We start from the raw sequence: 16,527 nt of genomic DNA on the forward strand, positions 1-16,527 counted from the left end.
AATCTCAGCTCGTTACCTGTATAAAGAACACCTGGGAGCCAGAAATCTTTCTGATTGAGAGGGGGTCAAATACTTATTTTCCTCATTAAAATGCAAATCAATTTATAACATTTTTGACATGCGTTTTTCTGAATTTTTGTTGTTGTTATTCTGTCTCTCATTGTTCAAATACACCTACCATTAAAATTATAGACTGATCATTTCTTTGTCAGTGGGCAAACGTACAAAATCAGCAGGGGATCAAATACTTTTTTCTCTCACTATATGTATCCCTTTTTGCGGTTTTGACTCTTTAAGTGACTCAAGGGCATGTTTTGAGCAGTGTTTATAGTAGGCGTGGTTTGGAATTTCTTCATGGTGTTTGACATCTTAAGGGGAGGCGCCCTCCCTGCATGTGTGATGTATTGCTACTACGTGCTTCTGGAAGACAAATGCGGTTTGGAAGTTCTGATTCTATGGAATACATATATATCTTGGTCGTGTGTGATTTACATGTTTCGCATTTTATTTCTTCTGGATGACCCTCGGTATAGTATTTAATAATTATTATTTGGTTTATGTTTAACCAAGATTTTTGATCTACCATTGTTGTTACCACAGATATTCCTAGGGTTTTATTAACTTTGTTCCCCGTCTGTATCCAGGGATCCGTGCTTTTTATTCTCGAGTTGTATTTTGATATCCTGAGGTTTGGAGATCTGGCTAAGTAAATTCACGTAGATAGAAATATACAATAACAAACAATATTTCTGGTGAATAAGAGTAAAATAAGGTAAGTAATAATAAAAGTCACTAATGTAGACTGCAGTCTGGTACTTAATCTGAGTGAGTGTGTTGGCAGTCTTTGATGTCGACTTATTCTTGTCGCTAAGTTTCGAACTTTACCGTTAACTAAAAACAACTTAAAAAAAAACGTGTCTGTTCGGTTCTTGCCGCCCAGGAAGAATTGTGGCGCATGTTGCTTGTACGTGCTATGTGGCAGCCTTTTAAGCCGTGTAGAGATTTCCCCAGAATCTCATTAGCAACCCCCCCACCTCTCCCCTTTTTGCACCAGGTTTTTTTTAATACCTGTTGTCTACTTCCTAGCCTGGTGTGGCTTGTGGGAGGCAGCTGCTGTTTTAGGGGAGGGTGTTTGTGTCGCCCCCTTTTTGCCCAAAGCGACACCCCGATCGATTATTATAAATATATATATTGTCAGACTTATTCTTAATATCAATTTTGGAAAAGGACCTATATATGCAATAGAGGTCATGAGTGATGGAACGAGGTGAGAGAGACAAGGCGAGAACGACGAGGTGAAAAGTGAGGGAACGAGGTGAGAAAGACGAGGTGATAAGTGAGAGGACGAGGTGAGAGAGACCAGGTGATGAGTGAGTGGACGAGGTAAGAGAGACAAGGTGACGACAAAGCGAGTGAGCGCGGTGATGATGTGACTAAGAAAAAAAGTGAGAGGACGCGGTGATGATATTATTTAGGGGATGAGGTAAATGAGACGAGGTGATAAGACAAGGTGAGAGGATGAGGTCAGTGTGAAGTGACGATGTGTGTATCTAACGTGATGAGGTGCGTTCCCTTTTGCCTCTATGCCCAGTCAGAAGCAGCAATTACAATTACACACCTGTACCTCGAGCCCATTGCAGTGTGACTGTGTGAGTGACAGTCGGTCGATGGTGGTTGCTCACTTTCTTCACTCTTCCCTATTAAGCGCCCTTTGGAGAAGATTCATTTGTTAGTTAACAGCTTCAGGTGATTTTAAAACAGTGCTAAAGTGAAGTTACAGTTTTTTTTCAAATTAGACAGCCACATAGATTGCTCACCTTTGACTATTGTGTAAGATACCGAAGAGTTCCTGGTAAAAAAATTACCAATTTTAATGCTTCTTTTGACTCTGCCAGCTAAATGTGGCCCCTCTGTAGATCACACTGCCCCTCTACAGTGTCTAAAAAGCGCGAGGCAACCTTATTCGCAGTTTTACAGCTGCTGGAGCACGTTAAGTGTCATAAGATCTAAATACGTGAGCCCAGGATTGCCAAACATCATGGAGGACGAAGATACTGCAGCTAAGAAACGCCGTTTGCAAAGAGAAAGACAGCAGAGATGGAGAGCTCGCCAGAGCCAAGACACTTTGATGCTGGAGCTCAAGTCAACGCAACAGTATGTTGGAGCGCAAACGGTGATCAGAGGCACATTCAACCCACAAATCAGTGCTGGAAAGCTTACAAAACCGTGTATTGTCGATTCGTACCTGCAGGTTGAACCTAATAATTTGAATTACATACGTCAACATCAGCCGAAATTACGAGTTGAGCTTTATCAAAAACTTGCCGATCACATAGAGAATGCCTATCAAATGGCTGCAGGACGAGCCGGAATTCCTGTTATTCTGCCATCGCCTTTCGAAGGTTCACCGCGGAACATGAAAGAGCAAAGCACGGACTCCATTACAATTTTCACAAAGCAATAGCTCCCGATCTCTTCATAACATTCACTGGAAATCCAAGGTGGCGAGAAATCACCAACAATTTGCAGCAAGGTGAACAAGCATCTGATCGACTTGACTTAGTGGCACGTGTTTTCAAGTTGAAACTGAAATCGTTGATGCAGGATCTCACTGTCCATGGCGTTCTGGGAATCTCAACGGCTTTCGTCTACACCATCGAGTTCCAGAATCGTGGTCTGCCTCACGCACACATCCTGGGAACATTGCAAGTTGATGATAGATTCACAAGCTCTGAGCACATTCATCAGGTTGTGCCTGCTGAAATTCCCGTTGCGGCTAAAAATCCGCGGTTACACGAAATTGTCACAAGATGCATGATGCATGGCCCATGCGCAGCTGCAAATTCTCGCGCAGCCTGCATGCAAAATGGAAGGTACTAAAAGGCGTTCCCGAAGGAATTTGCTACCATGACAGTGCACAATGTTAACGGATATCCTTTGTATCATCGGCGACAAGGAATTTCAGCTGAAGTTCGTGGATCGTCAATGGATAACAGATATGTGGTGCCGTACAATCCATATCTGTTGCTGATGTACAATGCTCACATCAATGTTGAGGTCTGCACGTCACTACGAGCTGTTAAATATATTTATAAATATATATATATTTATATATTTATAAATATATTTACAAAAGATTATATTGCGCCAATATGACGATCACTACCAGCGATATTTCTCTACTTACACACGACGAGCTGTGAAATTTCATCAACGCAAGATACGTCAGTGCACCAGAGCTATGTGGCGTTTGCTCGAGTCGCCAATGCATGATAACTCGCATGCCGTGATGAGATTGCCCATGCATTTGCCACCTCAGCAATGACTTATGTTCCAAGAGGGTTGAGAAGATGAGGCGTTGGAAGCCGCACGAACAGGTCGCAGGAAGATCGAAGCTAGGTTTCAGCTATGCTTCATAGATCCACACGCACAATAATTTATCTACAACGACATTCCCTACAATTGTGTATGTCAACAACAACTGGAAGCAGCGACAAAGAGGAGGCACTAAGATCGTTGCGAGATTATACAGTGTTCGAATAATTGATGAGGAGCGCTTCTATCTGAGGATGCTGTTGCATCACGTCAAAGGCGCTACCAGTTTTGAATTGCTCTGAACCGTCGATGGTGTCGTTTACAACGCATTCAAGGAAGCTGCCTTTCATCGGCATTTGCTGGATTCAGACGAAGAATGGGCTCGATGCATGCAGGAGTCCACGAAATGCCCAATCATATGCGACAGACGTTTGCTCACGAGTTGTGGAACAACCATTAACTTGACATGTTGCTGAATTATCTACGGTGTCATGACGAAAATGTTGCAACATGCCTCTGCACGACATCAACGCTATTCTCAAGCAACATAGATTGTCTTGTGCATCAATTGGTATTCCCGAACCGATAAGCCATCCAATCGAAGCTCAGCTATACGATGCAGTGCATGAAGAACGAGAAGTGGAAACGGGAATTTCCTCCCTTAATGGCCAACAGTTTGAAGCTTTAACAGCAATAATGAGAGCTGTCGATGATGAGCATGCTCAGAACAGACTTTCCTACTTAGATTATCCTGCCGGATCTGGTAAGACTTTCCTGTACTCCACGCTGCTCTCATTTGTTTGTGAAAAAGGTCACATCGCTCTTCCTTTTACCACCACTGGAATCGCAGCTACTTTACTGCAAGGCAGACGAACTGTGCACAGCGGATTCAAGCTTCCAGTTCCCCTCCTTGACACCTCTTCTTTGTCGATGAGACTTAATTTGCCAAAAGGCGAAACGATGAGCTTCATTCATAATAATTGATGGAAATTACGATGCTGACAAAGCATGGCCTTCGATGCATCGATCAGCTGCTGCGTGACATCGCGCAGATTCAATGCCCATTTGGTGCAAAAGTCATCGTTATCGGTGGCGACTTCAGACATACTTTGCCGGTTGTACCAAAAGGCACACATGTTGATGCCGTCGAGTGCTGTATCAAATCCAGCGTATTATAGCAGCATTTTTGCAAGTTGACTTTCACGGCAAACCTTCGGAGTGATGGTCAAAATGAGCATAACAATTGGCTGCTGAAAGTTGGATTGGGAAGTTTGACGGAGTTATCTCGATTGCGGTTAGGTTCCATTGAAATTCCACCTCAAATGATCACGGTTGATGATCTGGTCACCGCAATGTACGGTCAAAGCTTGCAACACATGCCTGCCGAAGAACTTGTGAAAAAAGCGATTATGGCACCTACCAACAAGGATACTCTCGATATGAACAGAAACATCATCACACAGCTGTCCGGAGATATCCAAAATCATTACAGCTCTGACTTGATCGTGTCGGAAGATTCTGTGGACGCATTTATTTACCTTCCAGAATTTCTTCACGCTTAAACACCTTCAGGAATGTCTTCACACACATTTGCACTGCACTGTAAAAATGACAACTCAAAATTGTTCACCTTACTAAGATTTTTGCATTCACTGACAATAAAATTGCTAGTTGGAACTTGAACTATCTGTTGTAAGCCACTTGAACTCACTTTCAGACGTTTCTGAGTAAAAGTTCATCTTACTTTATAAATTGAGTTGATTTTATTTTTAAGTTGTAGTTGACACCCAGTTAAAGTGAGGTCAACTTATCTGCGCATGCTCATTTGAAATTTGTCATGGCAACCGGCTGCCACGGGGTTTCCAAGGATTTTGCCAGGAGCTCTCTTCGACAGTTTGAAAGTTTGCGTCCGCCATTTTGTCACGATGCCAGCGGTAAATTTCTCTGACTTCTTGGCCGAAGATAAACAACATTCATTCTAACAGGTAAGCTAATCATATGAATATGTATATGCATTTGGTATTTGTATTACATTTCATTGCGCGAAACAAAATCGATAAATCATAACCAGGCGAGGCGTTAATGGCAATACAAAATCCCACACTTGCTAACGTTAATTGGTTAGAAGCTAACGTAGCTTATTTTGAACAGCTAAGCTCAATATAATTCTTGTCCACATATTAATTGAAAGATTTGTGTTGCCGTTATGTTTGTTATTCTCGATGAATGATATGGCATTGTTTTATGCACGTCTGCTTTGCTCATTGACCTGAAACCGAAGCACCGGCGGTAACAGTTCACATTGCTGCTCGTGATCAAGGTAGAACTAACGTGCTAAAACTTTGATACAAAACTTCGGTTTGATACGGTTAACTAGATTTATATAGCTTCTAGCATGCGACCTTTGTGTAGGGCTGGGTAAGTTGCCGAGTTCGATACTTTTTAGGTAACGTTACCGACCGAATTGCCTCGATACTATCGAGTAACTTTATCTAAAAATGACATGTGGTTCGGTTCCAGTTCCAGAATTCGATAACGTTACCTAAGGAGTTAACTCGTCAACGTCAGTGCTCAAACAAATACATATGAAATGCACAACGACACACATAAAGTCGCTCACGCACACTCATATTATGAGACGCGCGCGCGCACCCACAACTTTTCACACGCATACTTATATGAGACGACGCAAGCACACACACACAAACTCTCCGCGCACATATTCATATGAGACGCGAGCACACACACATAATACCTTAAAGATGTGGAAAAGTCGATCAAAAGTGTGGGTACATTTCTCCAGGCTCGATGCCAACAGCGCGCGATTCAGTATTCGCATTAAAATAATTGCTGCAAAGACCGGTACCACGACAAATATGATGAAGACCTTGACAGTGCACGGAGTAAACATAAGAGCAGAAAGTTGCTCCGTCTTCGACTGGTAAATGAAGAGATACCTTGTTGATCACTCCAGTGTTTATATTTCAATAAATAACCTACTGAATGTAACGTTACACACTGTCGTTCAAAAATGTGTTGGTTTGTCAGAATTTGTTTTCTGTAAGGATGCATTAAAGTTATCAAAGGGTGACATTACAACGTGTAATGTTACAAAATATTTCGTTTTTAAATAAATCTTTTTTGAATTTTTTATTCATCAAATAATCATGAAAAAAATTATCATAGTTTCCAAAATATTAAGCAGCAAACTGTTTTCATATTTCTGAAGGGTCATTTGACACTGAAGTAATGATTTTGAAAATTCAGCTTTGATATCACAGGAGTAAATTACATTTTGAAATATATTAAAATAATATTTTAAATTGTAATACTATTTCACAATATTAAGTTTTACTGTATTTTTTTATTTTTTTAAAATCAGTTTTGGTGAGCATGAGCTCTTTATAAAAAAAATGTGTTCCTTTGTGCACTGGCTAAGGAGCATGAGTCAAACTAAAAAAATAAAACCAAAGTTTTTCTGAGGTAATGTGTTATGTATAGGGATGGGAATTGATAAGGATTTAACGATTGCTTATCGATCCGATTCCTTATCGATTCTCATTGGGTGAGGGAATAAGTACAAATGTGTTTGTTTGTATTAACTCGCTTTAATATCTGATCAGAAGACAGAGCACATACTGTATACACAAATTATGTGTAGCAACCTCAGAACAAATCTAAAAGTATAGGTGAGCTACTTCTCAAAGTGAGTGTGTGTGTGAGTGAGCATGTGTGCGTTTGTGTGTGAGTGAGTGAGCGCGAGAGAGTGTGTGTGCGCTAGTGAGTGAGCGAGAGTGTGTGCGTGAGCACTAGTGAGTGAGTGTGTATGTGTGCGCGTGTGTGAGTGAGTGAGCGCGAGAGAGTGTGTGTGCGCGCGCAAGTGTGTGTGTGTGCGCATGAGAGTGAGTGAGTGTATGAATGTGTGTGAGATAGCACGCGATGGCTTGTCGGAAAGCAACATGGCGTCCCGTTAAAGGCCTCATTATACTTCTGCGTCGAACTTCTGCCTCTGCCATGTTTGCCACGTTCTTAATCAAAACAATGCAGCGCGTGTGTGACATCATGACACATTTGCAACGAGCGGAACCGATACGCGGAATTGTTAAGCAGGCATGCTAACGGTTCCAAGGAATTGATTCACTGGGCACCGGTTCTGAAGAAGAATTGGTTCTCGGTTCCCATCCCTAGTTATGTAATCTTTTTAAAATGGATTTCATAAAATTGGTATCGAAAAAAGTATCGCTAGGAACCGGTATCGAAACTGAGGTATCGAAATTGGCACCGGATCGAAAGATTTTGAACAATACCCAGCCCTACCTTTGTGTGTTTTAGCCCTGAAGCTCAACAGCATTAATGTGAACGGTTGCGAAGTATGTCACTGTGTTAATTTTCTCCTCTTATTTTTGTGCTAGGTTTTCTATGAAGTGTCGCTTCTGCAGCTTTGCCAGTGCCAGTCAAGAACGTCTGCTTAGGCACCATCGGCTCAGGCACGGTAGAGGAGCTTACTGGCCGTGTGTTTACGGTGACTGTGTATGTACTTTTAAAACACCTGGCGCCTTAAAGTCACATTTGACCAGATCACATTTTAGGACAGCCAAAATACATGATAAATTCACCTTTTTTTGTAATCTATGTGAATTCCGGGAAATCTGCACGCAACAGTCTTTCTTCAAACACCTTGGACGCCATTTAAAAAAACATGAGACTGTGTGTTGCCCCTTCTTGAGATGTAGTTTTAAAACAAACAATCTAAAGACTTTTAGTTCACACAAAAGTAGGAAACACAAGCATGGTGATATCAGAACCTGTTTAAGAGCAGACTTAGAAAATGAACCTGTGTCCATTGAGACAGATTCCTCTGACCAACCATTAGGTATCTGTAGTGAGGAAGATACACTTCCAGGTAGTTCTGGAAATTCAGATGTCCAAGAAAAGGAGGAGTATGTAGATGCTGAGACTCTTGAACACAGGGCTGCTGGATTTTTTCTACGTATGCAAACTGAATTACATGTTAGTAGACACGCTGTACAGAAAATAGTTGAGGGGTTTAATGATATTTTACATCTTTCAAAATCCCACTCGCAACCAGGTATCAAAGCAGTGCTTGCAGAACACGGCATTGAATTAGATGATAGCGTTCTCCATAAGATTAATGATGCTGTCTTGGAAACAAATCCATTAATTGTAAGCACTCAAGGAAAGGGTGCATAGGCCACTGATCACAGGAGAAATCTTTTTTTTAAAGATAAGTTCCCTGTAATTCAGCCTACTGAGTATACATATAAAATAACCCATAAACAAACATTTGTTTATGTTTCAATCCTCCAGGTTCTTGGGACTTTGTTGAGACAGCCAGATTTTGTGGAGAAGTTGGTGTTTAGTCAAGGGGACAACCCAGGTAAATTTTGCTCTTTTCGAGACGGACAGTACTACAAAGACAATGGTCTTCTGGGTGTGCAAGATGCAAGTATCTCTATAGGACTTTACATAGATGACCTGGAACTATGTAATCCTTTGGGGTCCTCAAAAAAAATCCATAAAATTACTGCTGTCTATTGGATTTTGTTGAATTTACCAAGCAAGTTTCGCTCTACTCTCCCCCTAATTCAACTGGCTTGTCTTGGAAAAACTGTCGATGTCAGACAATTTGGGTATGATGCCTTTCTTTATCCTTTGATTAAGGATCTTGGATATCTTGAAAAGATAGGAGTGTATATTGAGACTCTAGATACATTTGTAAAGGGAACAGTGTTCTGTGTCTGTGCTGATAACCTTGGTGCACATAGCTTAGCAGGTTTTCAGGAAGCTTTAAATGTCGAAAAATTCTGCAGATTTTGTTGCATCAGTCGAGACCAAATTGGAAATTGTGAGCCAAGGAACTTTCCACTGAGAACTGCTACGCAACACGATTCTTTTGTGGAACAACTCAAGTTGAGTGATAAGCCTAAGCCATGTGTGAATGGTGTTAAATCATCCTGTGCTTTAAGTAAGTTGTCTTTCTTCCACCCAGTTACTGGATTTCCCCCTGATCTTTTGCATGATCTATTTGAAGGTGTTGTCGCAGCGGAATTAAGTTTGTGTTTAAAAGAATTGATTAGAAAAGGTTTCATTACATTCGATGGACTGAATAACCGCATAAAACAGTTTCCATACAAATTCTCTGATTTGGTCAACAAGCCACATGCAATTACAAAGACAAGCCTTGTATCTGGAAAGGTAAACGGTAACGGACATGAAAACTGGGCACTTTTACGTTTGCTACCTCTCTTGATCGGGAACTATATACCTGAACAAGAGCAGTCATGGGAAATTTTAATGGACCTTAAAGAGATTGTGGAGATTACGGTGTCTACTACGTTATCAGAGGGAACATTATGTTACTTGGGGAATAAATTGTCTGACCATCGCCAGTTACTCACTGACACCTTTCCTGAATTTAAGTTGAAACCAAAGCATCACTTCATTGATCACTATGTGCATCTCACACGGTGCTTTGGGCCATTAGTGGATCTGTGGACGTTTAGATTTGAGTCTAAGCATAGTTTTTTCAAACAGGCAATCAATGATGCTCACTGTTTTAAGAATGTACTACTCACCCTTTCCACTAAGCATCAACACCTCATGGCATATCTTCTTTACACACAGCAATTGTTCAAGCCAAAATTGCATGTTGGTAGTGTAGATAGAGTGAAAATATCATCTTTAGATGAAAAGCTCAGGACAGGACTAGAAAAGAAGTACCCAAATGAAGATGATGTGTCTCTTGCTAAAGAAGTACATTTGTATGGGACCCAGTATGTGAGGGACATGATAGTGTCTGCGGGTGAATGCAGTGGACTGCCAGAATTCTTTAGAATACTACACATATTGGTGGACAAGTGGTGTAAAGTGTATTTTGTCACCGCAAGATTATCATCTTGGTACATGGAACATTATCGGTCTTACCAACTTATTGATAACTGTCACTCAGATGTAGAGATCCTGGATCCAGAGACTTTGAACGATTACCACCCATTGGCTGCATACCAAGTTGGTAGAACTTTGATGGTGACCCCAAGGGCTTGGCTACTGCAGTAAATTGAAATGGTAAGCACCTTTCTGTTTGTATGTTTTCATAATTTTGTCATGTGTTAATGACTTGATTTTAAGTCTTCAAGGTACAGTCATGGCCAAAAGTATTGGTACCCCTCCGGATGTGTTGGTTTTCGAGCAAAACTCACAAACTTTTGAAGGTGTTTTTAATGTAATAACCAAACCAGGATATTTTCAATAGCTCAACAGAACTGAAACAACAAAAATTGGTTTCCTCAAATTCAACACAAAATATCACCAAAATACTGCGGGAAGTGAATACTGCATGGTCAAAAGTATTGGCACTCAAAATAACCGTCTTTTGCTGTGATACAAGCACACTTTTCATTGTTAAAATCCACAGCTAAGGTTATGGATAGTCAGACATCAGCTGTGGTAGCATTCCTGAGAAGTATAAGCCCATTTCTAAAGGATAATAAAGTCGATTCTACTTGAAGAAAACCTTATACTGTCCATATAAACCAACAGATGTATAGTAAGTAAACTGGAGATTTTTGTCCGTTAGAAATGGGCTGATATTTCTCAGGAGTGCTACCACAGCTGACGTCTGACTACCCATAACCTTAGCACTGGATTTTAACACTGAAAAGTGTGCTTTTATCACGGCAAAAGACACTTGTTGTGAAGGGTGCCAATACTTTCGACCATGCAGTATTCACTTTCCACAGTATTTTGGTGATATATTCTGTTACATTTGGGGAAACCAATTGTTGTTTCAGTTGTGTTGAGCTATTGAAAATATCCTGGTTTGGTTATTTTATCAAAAAACCTTCAAAAGTTTGCGAATTTTGCTTAAAAACCAACAATTCTTGAGGTGTGCCAATACTTTTGGCCATGACTGTATATGGCTTCAGTTTAAAGTGTCATGCAAATATCTGTTCTTCTTTTGTCCTCACAGGCTTTGTTGCTTCTGGTCCACATAAATCCCAAACTCGTCCGTAAGATTCGGCTGACCAAAGCTCCTGAAACTTTAGAGGAACTGTACAATGAACTGCGTCAAAAACTTGAACTTGTGGGTGAATTCTGTATACAGTATGAAGACTCAGACTTTGGCCAGGCAGTTTGCAACCTGATTGACATAGCAGAGTTACCTTCAGAAAAGGCTGTCTTGCATATTCTGTGGAGCAATGAGGACATGCCATCACCACCACCTCCAACACCAACTCGGTCATCCTCCATCTCTTCCCTTGACACAGCCATCATTGGATCTCCAGGCTCAATCCACAGCTTATCTTCAGTTGTGCGGACATATAGGAGGAATGTTTCACAGTGGCCCACTCCGTTCCCAGTACCAGAATTCTCATATGATGTGGAACTGATACTCCGCAAGGGGAATGACACGTTTGAATTATTAGGGAAGGGTTTACATGTAACCAGAGATGTGAAAAAAGAGATTCTGGACAAGTTGGCACAAGAAATATTTTCTGTGAAAGCCTACCCTGAAAAACATGAGTTTGATTCTGTTGCTGCTGAACTTGTCAACAAACATCCCTGCCTCAAAGAGCCTGGTGGTGGTACTGGATATGCGGGATGGACAACCAGCATAAAGTACAAGATGGGGAACTACAGATCAAAACTACGTCAAGCTGGATGTAATGAGGTTGGTGTCAACAGGAGATCAAGAAGGGAGGAGGCGGATGATCATGGTGTCAACAGGCAAAGAAGAGATGATGATGATGGGGATGGTGGTCCGGAGGGAAGGTTTTCCTTGAAAAAACCAAAACGAGGTGAGGTCAACCATGTACCAGATCATCCTGAAAGCTACACCGAGGATGACTTGGAAGACCTGAGGTCTTCCCTGGTTGAAGCCATGAAGAAGAAAAACAAGGACATGGAGTTCATCAAACAGAAGATGGACATCACATTCTCCCTTAGGAGAATGGAGATTGTAGAGATGGAGCCCATGGTCTCAGAGGTTCTGGAGAGGTGGCCCGGTCTATTTCTTGAAGAACAGGTAAGGAATCTTTTTTTTTCTTGAACTTGGTGCATTTGTGTTATGTTTTTTCCATGATAGTGTATGTAGGTTAATTTGTATTATGGCTTTGAGTTTGCAGTCTTAATTATAACAATGAAATCACACTATCAGCTTGTTGTATTTGTATTGCATTTGTTTAATTCAGATTTGTCAAGAGTTCACTCGTGTGACCACCAAGGACCTGATGGGAACATTTAAAGCTGCCCTTGAGATGTTGACCCCTCGTCTGCTGAAATTGTATCGTGCCAGGAAGTGCGCCTTTAGTCGAGAGATGGAAACCCTTTTGGAAATGCTTGACAAACAGGTTGTTATATTGACTACAAGGCCCTTTCTTGGTAACACTTTACAATTTGGTTCGTTAGTTAACATTAGTTAACTACATTAGTTAACATTAACTAATAATGAACTGCACTTATACAGCATTTATTCATCTTTGTTAATGTTAATTTCGACATTTACTAATACTTTATTAAAATCTTATTAACATGAGTTAATGCACTGTGAACTAACATGAACAAACAATGAACAGCTTTATTCATATTAACTAACATTAACAAAGATTATTAAATACTATAACAAATGTATAGTTCATGTTAGTTAATACATTAAATAATGTTTAATAAATGAACCTTATTGTAAAGTGTTACCCTTTTCTTCAGTTTGTCCACTAATATTTAAACCATTAATCAAGAAGGAACTACCAAGCTAGCACTCTGCACTTTTGATGGAATATAACTTAATAATTTTTTTGCATCAGCTACATTGGTGAGCGAGTTCCATCTTGATTGTCTATTTAATACAGTAATATTTAAAGGATACGTTCACGGTTTTGCACTTTGAGCCTCCTCTCTGGGTTGATGAAATAGTGTTTGACACCCGAATTTTGACTATTGGTCCAGTCTTGAGCTTTTGGCTGATTTAGAATCGGCCCTGCCATGCTTCAGAATGGCTAGCTACATGCATTCACAAACCTGTCTTTAAATCAACCCTAAACGTTCGTTTTCAAAGATGTGCAACTCACCGATTGGTTAGTGGTGTTCGTTGAGTGTTCGTCAAACACTCTATTTCAGCCAAGATAAAAGTGCAAGGGCTCAAAGTGCAAAATAGTGAACTTATCCTTAAAAGACAAAAATAAACACTAACAAACTAACAGAGCCTGCAATTATTTTATCTGCCTACATGCACAATTGTAGAGATGGGAATACAAATGGAACCAAGTGCACATACAGGAGTACATTTCACAGAGCTAAACAAAAGTATTTGTTTGTTTTTATATTCTTCCAAAACAGACATCTGACATCACAAGTCATCGCAGACAGGCAGCTGTGGAAGGTCTTCCCATATTTCTGCGGGAGAATACTGAGAAGCTTTTCTCTAGATGCCTGGTGAGTGCAGCTTGGAAGACCTTCAGCTTTTAGTAGTGTTGTATAGCAAAGAGGCCATACACAAATAGACATCACTCTTTATTGACTAGTTTTCTACAGGACATTATTTCAGTGGTGTTTTTGTTTTGTCAGGCAACTGATGCAGATGACAAACAGGTGAAAGGCATCAAGATGGGGGTCCTCACAGTGCTTGATGATGATGACGACACAGTCATTAATATTGCCCTTGTGTTGGAGGAAACCATTGTCCTGAAAGACATCCCAGACACCCCGACTGCGCTTGCGTATCTTTTTGGCTTGCTTTATGCCCTTAACATGGAGTTCCCAAAAGACATCAAGTATACCTGTGAAACTATCCAGCACATTTTCATGGAAATGTCCACCAATTGCTCACAGCGTGTCCGGAGCTTCAAGACCAAGCTGTTAAACCAGTGATTCATTTTCCATGGGGAAGATTTATTTTATCATGTTTGTTCATTTATGTTTGGATATTTTGTAAGTCTTCACATGGACCACCTTATAGTTTTTATGTTGTTCTTTTATTTTGACTAAAAAAAAATCTGTTATTTGTAGCTGTCATATAACTGTCACGAGAATATTGATTGTTTCTCAGTAGAAGCAAGCTGTGTTTCACAATTACTGTTATAGCCTGCGTGTTTGCATTTTTGGCTAATTTCAAAGTTCAGATAATTCAGAACGTTTAGACAATTTGGCTTTTTCAGCTGGGGATTTACACATTTCTGAATTAATACTTAGGCACTATACAACTGTTTATCGGTCATCTTTGACAATATTGCATTATTTGTAAGGTCTCAACAAGAGTCGGAAAGTAAAAAAAAAGATGTATTTGCTTTGGGTATAACTCGTTTACATTGCCCAATGCCCATACTGATGTCATTATGGAATTGTAAAGCTGTGCCAAAGTCGTTCAAATAAACATGCATAAATTAACAGTTTTACTGTCAGTGGATGATTTAGTGTGTGTGTGTGTGTGGGGGGGGGGGGTAATTTAAACTCAAAATAGTAAGCTTTTACAGACTTAAAAGTTCCAGTAACTTGAACTAAAAAAACTTAGTTGTACGAACTTGAAAAACTTAGCTGACGCAACTTAATAATTGTTGTTCTTCAAAACTTAAAAAATTAAGTTGATATCTTCAACTCAAAAATTCTGTGCAGTCGGTTACCTTGAAAATTTGAGTTGAACTAACTTAGCTGACGCAACTTAATAATTGTTGTTCTTCAAAACTTAAAAAATTAAGTTGATATCTTCAACTCAAAAATTCTGTGCAGTCGGTTGCCTTGAAAATTTGAGTTGAACTAACTTTTTCTTTTTTACAGTGTGAAGACAGGCGTTATCATCATGCTGCTGCGAAATCTTAACCCGAAGAATGGCCTTTGCAATGGAACGCGTTTGATGGTCAAATCATTACAAAATAACTTAATCACCGCAAATATTGTATTGGAATGCAACCGAGGCGAAATCGTCTTCATCCCGAGAATCGACCTAACTCAAAGTGATGTCACTTTTCCTTTCGTACTGAAACGACGACAAATTCCAATAATTCCTGCATATGCAATGACGATCATCAAGTTGCAGGATCAGACTTTTGAAAATGTGGGTATTTATCTCAATTAACACGTATTTTCCATGGCCAGCTGTACGTGGCTCTGTCTAGATCTACATATCCTCAGCGGATCAAAGTGTTCATCAAGGATAGCCAACTGAGCCAACTGCAAGGAAACCTTTTGAACAGTGATAAGAGATTCACACAAAATATTGTATACCGAGAAATCTTTAAAAGTCCTTAATTTAATTTAATAAGTTAAGAATTTTTTCTTTATGTGCTACATTTCCTAATAAAATTTACAATGACACATTAATTTACATTTTTTATATGGCAGCTTCCATCCTATGACGGGCTAACAATTGAGTTCCATAAAATGGAATCGAAATTACACTGCTATATATATTTTTTCAAACTATGGATTCAAATACAATTACCCCCACCTCTAAGACAAATATGGCTCTCGCCTGATGATGCTGGGTGTAGTTACCTGCAAAACGTCGTACTCGAATTGTAAATGTTGTGGGTTTACTCTCCAACACACAATTGTGCTGAACTACTGAGTAATTGGCAAGTTTTGTTTACGTGACAACCCTTAATAGTTGGGTTTGTTGGGTGGTGGCAGGTTTTACGATGCATTTATATTAACGCGATCTAACCCAAAACACCTATGTTATGGATACTTTTCGTTTGTTGACGAAATGCATAAGAAGGTAAAATGTGGCATCGCAGGACATCTTTCAGAACGGTTATTTCTCACACGGAGTATGCTGTTTAGCCAGTTACCCAGCAGTTTTTCGACAAAGGTCCATGGTGCATCAGCAAGGAGCGAGCACAACAACGACAGAGTGATCCGTGGTACAGAGGAACGGACGACATCGGATCACTAAAACGTGAAAATATTAACCAAACGAAAAGGCACATTGCACCAAAAAGACGGATGAGAGGAGAAGTGCGCTATGGTGGAATCAAACGCGGTCGAACGAATGCAACTAACCATCACGGGAACGGCCAGTTCATGAGTGGGTCACATGGTTCGCGCCTGCCGTCTCCTTCAAAGTGGACGCTAAAAGTCTCGTGACGTCATTTGCCGGAGTAGGCCCGTTGTACACCAGCATCCAAGGGTACGCCATGGTGGCGAGATGTTAATTACCTCGTCTGGTGTGCAGGAGGTCATGGGTTAGATCCTGACCTT

At 40.3% G+C, this 16,527-nt stretch overlaps 1 long non-coding RNA gene across 5 annotated transcripts; it reads left to right on the top strand.

Annotated features, from left to right (window-relative positions):
* The first annotated feature begins 4,923 nt into the window (after positions 1-4,923).
* LOC144733856 (uncharacterized) lies at positions 4,924-14,718 on the top strand. Of its 5 annotated transcripts, XR_013588440.1 has the most exons (8): positions 4,924-5,300; positions 7,728-7,845; positions 8,644-8,713; positions 10,286-10,401; positions 11,306-12,361; positions 12,528-12,686; positions 13,672-13,767; positions 13,900-14,718. It is a non-coding gene; the product is annotated as an uncharacterized LOC144733856 (long non-coding RNA). The 5 variants fall into 5 exon arrangements; XR_013588438.1 differs by having other exon boundaries at positions 8,644-10,401; XR_013588439.1 differs by lacking the exon at positions 8,644-8,713.
* Positions 14,719-16,527: the final 1,809 nt, after the last annotated feature.

The sequence above is a fragment of the Lampetra planeri genome, chromosome 48, assembly GCF_965212315.1.
Source record: "Lampetra planeri chromosome 48, kcLamPlan1.2.h2, whole genome shotgun sequence".
NCBI lineage: Eukaryota > Metazoa > Chordata > Hyperoartia > Petromyzontiformes > Petromyzontidae > Lampetra > Lampetra planeri.